This window comes from Sus scrofa, chromosome 3 (assembly GCF_000003025.6).
Source record: "Sus scrofa isolate TJ Tabasco breed Duroc chromosome 3, Sscrofa11.1, whole genome shotgun sequence".
NCBI classification, from domain to species: Eukaryota; Metazoa; Chordata; class Mammalia; order Artiodactyla; family Suidae; genus Sus; species Sus scrofa.
Window position 1 is genome coordinate 93,707,935 of NC_010445.4, and position 8,319 is coordinate 93,716,253.

An 8,319-nucleotide genomic window follows, 5' to 3' on the forward strand; every position below is an offset into this window, starting at 1 on the left:
AGTCAGTGAGGCTCCCAGGCTCCTGGGTTGGAGGCCAGCCCTCAGGCAGGCCCAGCCCTGGGGACAGGGGGCCTCCTTCACATCCCTGCTGGAGCATGTGTGGCAGAAGCCAGAGGCTATGAAAGCCAAGGTGAGGGCAGAGAGCACAGATGGGATTGGCCTTGGTCCAGGTCTGACCAGGCTGCTGCTGTCTCCCCATAGAGGGCAGTGTCTTAATCAGCTCTGGCTGCCATAACAAAATACCATAGACCAGGTGCCTTAGACGAGAGACATTTATTTCTCATAGAATGGTGGCTGGAAAGTCCAAGATCCAGATGCTGCTGACTCCATTCCTGGTGAGGGCTCTCTTCCTGGCTTGTAGGCGGTCACCTTCTTGCCACATCCACTCATGGCAGAGAGAAATAGCTCTGGTCTCTCTTCCTCTTCTTGTAAGGGCACTAATCCACGGGAGCACACCCACCCACCAAAACCTGCTAACTGCCCCAAAGCCCCACCTCCAAATACACTGGGGATTAAGGCTTCAACATATGAATTTGGAGGGAACACATTCAGTCCATAATAAATACCTTACTCCACTTGAAAACACACCCTGGCCCCTGTGGGATCCTGTTCTGTCCTGATGCTTGGCTGTGCCTTTGGGGCGTGTATTGTGGCTGGTGTGTTTCTGCTCTGACCTGATAGAGGAATCAGTTGGGAGCTGCACTGGAGCTGGCGTCTCTGACTGGTACACAGAGAGGGTCCCCCAACACAAGCTGTCCTGGAGGAACAGAGGAAAAGCTGCAGCAGGGAGCAGAGCAGGCCCTGTGGCCAAATTCTAAAGTCACCAGGGTTTCATTGCACTGATAAAAATGAACTGGTGCCTCTTCTTTCCTTTTTCTTTCTTTCCTTCCTTCCTTCTTTCTTTCCTCCCTCCCTCCTCTCTTTCTTTCTTTCCCTTTCTTTCTTTCATTCATTTTTCCTTTTTTTCCCTTCCTTCCTTCCTTCCCTTCTTTCCTTCTTTCTTTCTCCTTTTAGGGCTGTACCTGTGACATATGGAATTTCCCAGGCTAGGGGTTGAATTGGGCTGTAGCTGCCGGCCTGCACCTCAGCCACAGCAACGTGGGATCTGAGCCACGTCTGTGATCTATACCACAGCTCACGGCAACGCCAGATCCCCAACCTACTGAGCAAGGCCAGGGATTGAACCTGCATCCTCATGGATGCTGGTCAGATTCATTTGTGCTGAACTACCATAGAAACCCCCTCACTTCCATCTCTTTCTCTATTGCTCTCTCCCTCCTTCCCTTCCCTTCCTTTCTTTCTTTTCTTACTCCTTCCCTCCCTCTTTCCCTCCTACCTTCCTTCCTTCCTTTCAGGAGATTTATGCAAAGTGAGTTTCAAAACCCAGAGCAATGAATGCAGAGGGGAGGGGCGTGGAGGGGAAGGAGGGTGAGAGAAATGGTCAGAAGGAGATGAGTGGGGCAGAGACATGCCAGCAGGGTCCGAGAGACACAGTGGGAGAGGCAGCCGAGAACATAGTGAAGCCATCAAGTGAGATGGGGACAGACAGACACAGGAGAAGAGGGAGCTAGAGACAGAGAAGAAGCAGGGACAAAGTGACAAGGATGCAGAGGGAGACATGGTCAGAAGATGCAGAGAGTACCTGAGGCAGGTGGGCCGGGACAGGAAGGAGGGCCTGAGGAAGGAGGGGCCTTAAGAGCGGCACAGCAGACAGAGGGGCCTTCTGAGCACCCCACCCCTACCTCGTCCAGCGCTGTGTGGCTCATCGGGCATCAGCGTGCTCCCTCCGTCTCACCTGGATGCCCTCTCACCTCTGGGAGGTTTCAGGACCCTGGGTCTGAGCTGACAGGGTGGCCTGTGTGATGGGTGGAGGGTGGCCAGGCCTAGAGGCTGAGGGTGGGTGTGTGACCTCGGAAGGCCCCTCTTAGTGCAAAGGGCCATGGGCCAGCAGTGGGACATCACCAGCACTTTCCATTACTCCTTTCTCAGTCACCGCATTGCTGTTGGGAAGGGGAGGAAGTCAAGACCGAGGGGGAGGCGAAGGGGGAGATGAAGACCGAAAATCCCACATGGCATCATCGGCCGGGAGTGGCCTGCCCTTCCGGAGAGTGTGGATGGCTGTGAGTCATGCTCACCTCCGGAGGAGGTCCACAGCCAGACCCTTCCCTGACAGCATGTCTGCACAGGCCAGGGCTCTGTCAGACCTGGGCAGGGGGCGAGAAGGCGGCTTTCCTAGAACTGAACTTCCAGGGGCTGCTCCTAGAACCCATGGGGGAGCCCCAGACTATAGGATCCAAGACCAGGCTTGGCCAGAAGTGACCCAAGGGCAGGGGACCGCCCGTGTGTGGGGAGCTGGCTGTCAGGGAATCACAGAGACCAGGGCAGGAAAACCCACCCAGGGAGCCAGGGGGTGTGGAGGGAAGGGAAGCAACACCCAGACACCGGGGGCCCGAAGGGTAGGAGCCGCCTCTCTCCCTCTGCCTTGGGCTCCCTCTCAGAGGTCAGGGTCCAGGACAAGGCCCTGGGCGGTAGCTCTGAACTGTTATGAGAGATGCCATAGAAACTGCGGGCAGAATCTTCCTCAGGAAAGATCCCTTAAAAGGGGTGAAGAGGAGCTCCCGTTGCAGCTCAGCAGGTTAAGAACCCGACTAGTATCCATGTGGATGTGGGTTCGATCCCTTCCCTTGCTTAGTGGGTTAAGGATCCGGTGTTGCCATGAGCTGTGGCATAGGCTGGCCGCTGCAGCTCCAATTGTACCTAGCTGGGAACCTCCATATGCTGCAGGTGCGGCTGTAAAGAGAGAGAAAAAAAAGGTGAAGATAAATGAAGACGGTGATGAGAGGGACCAAACTTCACTCGAGCTTGGCTGGTCAACCCTCGGTCCCAGAGAGGGGAAGCAGCACCTTCAAGGCCACACACCCAGACTGCTCTTTAGCCGCCCGTTCCCAATTCTTCCAGCGCCTCACTGTGTCCCACATCCAACCTGCCTGCATCTTTCAGGTCTTTTAATCGCAGTGGAGCACACAGCACCTCTGATTATTCTCCTTTTACCAGTAGGGACCCTGAGGCCCAGTGGGTGACCTGCTCAAGGTCCCAGGGCTCATCCGGGGGCCAGAACTGAGAGTGCCCCAGACTCCCAGCTCAGGGGTCTTCCCACCTCTGCTTCGAGGAGACGGCTCACCTTCCAAGGTGGTAGGAGGTTGGGGGTGGGGGCGGCCTGTGTCACACTGACCGCTAGGCTTCCCTCCCCAGCTTCCCACCCTGGGAGAGCCCTTCTTGTGTTGGTGGAGAAGGCGAGACTGCACTTTGCCTGCCTGATTGGACAGGTCCAACCCCATCTAAGAGCTTCGTTTCTTTTTGATGGAGCCCAGGGGCTGCTCCTTTTAATCCATGCCATCTTCCTCACCCTCTGCCCCCAGCCACCCCGGTTTCTCGGTGTGGGTGAGTGTTTCAGCCTCTAATCTTCCAGGCAGGAGGCTTCGGGGCAGTCACAGCACAGTGACACACGCTCTGATGTGGGATGAGAATATTTTAAATCTGAGTTATCCTTCAGAGAAGGGAACATGTGGTTTCCAGAACCAGGAGGGCACTGGTTTCCAAAGAGGGGGAGGGGAGGGGAGGGGAAAGTGTTGAAAGGCGGGGGAAGGCGGCGGGGAGGGGCCAGGGCCAACTTGGCACAACTCCCAACTCACCAAGTGCTGGCCTGGGCAGGTCGCTGGCTGCAGACAAGCGGGTCAGTCCCTCCTCCATCCTGGAAGCCTCTCCTTCTTGTCCTCTCGGGACCCCTGCTCCCAGCACACTTCCTGCAGCCTCAGCAATGTGTTTCTATTTTTTGCCCATCTCCCTGGTGCAGCTCATTCCACCCCACTGAAGGGAGCCTGTGCGCCAAATGCCTCCCCCCCCTCCACCGTCAAGCAAGAGTGTGTGTGAGGGAGGGGCGGCCCCATTTCCCTCAGCCCCTGTGTCCCAGGCAGGGGGAGGCTGGGCAGACAGGACAGCAGAGCCCTGAACTCATCTACCAGCTGGAAACGTGCCAGTCTGGGTTGGGTTCAGCCCGCATGCCGGCCATTCCCTGCACGTGGCCAGCTGGGCCAGGCCCCCAGGGCAGGGAGCACCCTGCCCAGCTCAAGAAGGAGGGGCACCCAGAGGAGTGGCCACAAGGGTGGCCAGAGGGAAAGCCAAAGAGGGAGTGATGCATGGCTCTCCGCCCTCTCCTGCGACACAGGCTGTGGTTTTTGTGGAAGCGAGAGATGGAGATTCCTTCAGGTCTGAGACGTGGGAAGATGAAGGGGGCTTTGCCACCAGAGATTCCAGACTGGGCTGGAGAGCCTGAATTAAAGTCGGTGGCCTTGAGGAAAAAGCTTCCATGCCAACAACCCTCTTCCCAGGAAGCTACCTGTTTGGCCAGCCAACTACCATCCACAGAGAGTCCCGCTACCAGGCAGAGTCTCTAGGCAAACAGTTAGAGAGGAGACCAGCCTGCCTCCCACCTGCCTCTGGGAGGTTGCCATCAACTGGGACCCCAACCCCTGGTCGGATCCACTGGAGCAGGTCAAGGAGGTGGTTTTGCCGAGCGCATGGCACCAGCCATAACACCTTTACGCAGAAAAAAAACAAAAACAAAAACAAAAAAACGATGCAGAATGAGCCACTTTCTTCCAAGGGGCTCTGGGAGAGGCAGGTACCGGCAGCAGTCTGGGGGATACAGAGTCCCAACACTCATGGACTCAGAGGTCGGGGGGGATGCATAGAAGTAAGCCATGATTACAGTCCGATGTGACACATCTGCTTATAGGGGCGGACTGGGTGTTCTGGGTGCTCACGGGGGCCTTCACTGAGTACTGGGGTTGGGGAAGCCCTTCAGAGAACAGGACACCCAAGGTGGTGCCTGGAGGATGGTAGCAAAGTTTGCGGGTGGGTGTAGGGTAGAGCCTTACAGGTGGTGGGGATGGCGAGCGCCAAGTCCTTGAGACAAGAGTAATGATGGTGCTTTCCAGAAAAGACTCCCAGAGCAGGTGGTGGAGAAGGAGGGGGCGCCTCAGAGATACGCAAAAGGCCTGCGTACCTTGTATTTTTATACCTGTCTTGAGTCTTCAACCAGAATTTTTCTCAGCCTTCAACTCCAGCACAAAACCCAGTGAGAAAGGGACTTCCTGCCCACAGAGAGGAGGAAACAAAATCCCAACAATTTCGGCTTCCCCCCAGAATGTCAAAGTTGATTCATGAGGTTAGGTAGTGTAGAGGATAGATGACTTTCTCTTTTAAAAGCAGTGCTTATTGCTTCTCTATTTAGGTATAAAATAGGTTATACACGACCGATATAGAAAACTACAGCCATTCCCGTCATGGCTCACTGAAAACGAATCTGATTACCATCCGTGAGATTGCAGGTTTGATCTCTGGCCTCGCTCAGTGGGTTAAGGATCCAGTGTTGCCGTGAGCTGTGGTGTAGGTCACAGACTCAGCTCGGATCCCAAGGTTGCTGTGGCCATGGGGTGTAGGGCAGTGGCTACAGCTCGGATTTGACCCCTAGCCTGGAAACTTCCATATGCTGTGGGTGCAGCCCTTAAAAGAGAGAGAAAAAAAAAAATGGAATGAAGAAAAAATGTGAAATCACATATAAGCCCTTCACATGGAGCTCATTGATGACATTGAAAGTTTTTTTCCCCTTTCATCATTTTATTTTTTTTTGAATTTTTTGTTGTAGTTGACAAAATTCATCGCTTTAAATATTTCGTGTCACTCCCTTCTGGCCTGCAGTTTCTGCTGAAAAAGTAACTGATAACCTTATGGTGTTCCCTTGTATGTTATTTGTGGCTTTTCCCTTGCAGCTTTTAATATTCTGTCTTTAATTTTCATATATATATATATATATATTTTTTTTTTTTTTTTTTGTATTTTCTAGGGCCGCACCCATGGCATATGGAGGTTCCCAGGCTAGGGGTCTAATCAGAGCTGTAGCTGCTGGCCTTCACCAGAGCCATAGCAATGCGGGATCCGAGCCATGTCTGCAACCTACATCACAGCTCATGGCAACGCCAGATCCTTAGCTCACTGAGCTGAGGCCAGGGATCGAACCCAGCAACCTCATGGTTCCTAGTTGGATTCATTAACCACGGAGCCAAGACAGGAACTCCTTGTTTTTGTCTTTTCTAGGGCCACTCCCATGGCACACCGAGGTTCCTAGGCTAGGTGTCTAATCAGAGCTGTAGCCACTGGCCTGATTAGCCAGGTCCTCGACCTATACACCACAGCTCATGGCAATGCCGGATCCTTAACCCTCTGAGCGAGGCCAGCGATCAAACCTGCAACCTCATGGTTCCTAGTCAGATTCGTTAACCACTGAGCCATGACAGGAATTCCTAATTTTCATCACTTTTACTACACTGTTTCCTGGTGTGTTCCTTCTTGGGTAAATCCCATATGGGGCTGTGTGTGCTGCCTGTTTTTACCCAGGTGAGGGAAGTTTTCAGCTATTATGTCTTCATATACGTTCTCATGCCCTTTCTCTCTCTCTGTCCTCCTTCTGGGACCCCTAGAGGGTAAATATTAGTGTGCTCGATGTGTCCTACAGGGTCTCTTAAACTGTCCTCATTTCTTTTTATTCTTTTTTTCTTTTTTTCTCCATCAGTGGCAGCGAATAGAACTTCTCTACCCCACTACTCTGGCTTCCAGACCACTGATCTGTTCTGTACCATTTGGTCTACTACTGAGTCCTTCTCGTGTATTTTTTTTGGCCGTGCCTTGGCATGTGGAGGTTTCCAGAACAGAGATCGAACTGACACAGCTGTAACCTGAGCCACAGCAGTGACAACTCAAGATCCTTAACCCAGTGAGCCGCAAGGGAATTCCCCTGCTAGCGTATATTTGATTTCAATTATTGTATTCTTCATCTCTGTTGGGTTGTTCTTTATATTTTCTAAGTCTTTGTTAAAGTCCTCTAACTTCTTGCTCTGTGCATCCAGTCTCCTCTCAAGTTCTTTGATCATCTTTTTTTCTTTTTCTTTTATGGCCACCCCCAGGGCATGTGGAAGTTCCCAGGCCAGGGACTGAATCAAAACCACAGCGCCCATGCTGCAGCTGCGGCAGCACTGGATCCTTTAACCCACGCCCCAGGCCGGGGATTGAACCTGCACTTCCACAGCAACTGGAGCCACTGCAGTTGGATTCTTAACCCACTGTGCCTCAGTGGGAACTCCTTCTTTGATCGTCTTTACAATCATTACTCTCAACTCTTTCCTGGGTAGATTGCTTGTCTCCACTTCACTTCATTCTTCCGGGGTTTTAACTTGCTCCTTATCTGGAACGCATTCCTCTGGGGCCTCATTTTGTCTAAATTGCAATTTGTATTTTTATATCTGTGGTAGGTTACGTTTCTCGATCTTGGAGAAGTGATCCTCTGTAGGGGATGTCCTGTGTGTCCCAGCAATGCACTCCCTTCTTGTCACCCAAGCCATATGCTCTAGGTTCCCCCTAAGAAGGCTGTGTGGGTCCTTCTGTTGTGGCAGCTGACTCTGTGGGTGGTCTGCTAGGCTTAGTTGGCCCCTAGTCTGGTTAGTTGCCAGGCCCTGCCTTGAGCACATGTTGCCAAGTGCTGTTTAGTGGGGCTTGGTCATGAGGTAGCTGGTTGTGGAATCCTAGGGGACCTTGGGGCTAGTGCTGGCTCACTAGTGGGCAGAGTCAGGGTTCTGAAGGCTCTGAGGTTCTTGCCCACCACTGGCAGGTGAAGCTGGATCTTGGGGTTAGTGCTGGACCACTGGCAGACAGAGCTGGTTCCTGGAGTCTGGTTGCAGGGATCCCAGAGCTCATTTCAGATCATTGATGGGTGGGGGTGGGGGGTCAGTTCCTGACACAGTTGGGTATGGAGTCCAGGGTGTCCTGAAGTTTGCATTGGCCTGCTAGTGGGCAAGGCCAGGGCCCAGCTGGTCCCAGAGTCTGTGTTGGCAGACTCAGTCCACAGGCTGCTGGATTGTAGTTCTCTTGCTTCTGGTGGGAGAGGTCTAGAGGCTGATATAGAGGCTGGTGTGGGCTTCCTAGTGGGAGATGCCAGTGTCTTCCCACTGGTGGGCAGGGCTGGGTCTTGGCCCTCTCGTGGGCAGGGCCATGCCTAGGGGGCGTGTCTAGAGGTGGCTGTGGGCTCAGAAAGTCTTTAGGTAGCCTGTCTGCTGCTGGGTGGGTGGGGCTAAGTCCCGTCCAGTTACTTGTTGGCCTGAGGCTCCCTGCCCTGACACCTGCATGCTGTTGGATGAAATCAGGTCTTGGTGCTAATGAGCAAGAGGGAGGAGCCCCCACAATGGGCTCACCATCACCAGCTTCAGC

The 8,319-nt window shown here is 53.4% G+C and overlaps 1 long non-coding RNA gene across 1 annotated transcript; it reads right to left on the bottom strand.

The window, feature by feature from the left end:
• Positions 259-4,066, bottom strand: LOC110260144. Its single transcript, XR_002342994.1, has 3 exons — positions 3,693-4,066; positions 1,743-2,000; positions 259-757 (listed from the first exon to the last, which is right to left on the bottom strand). It is a non-coding gene; the product is annotated as an uncharacterized LOC110260144 (long non-coding RNA).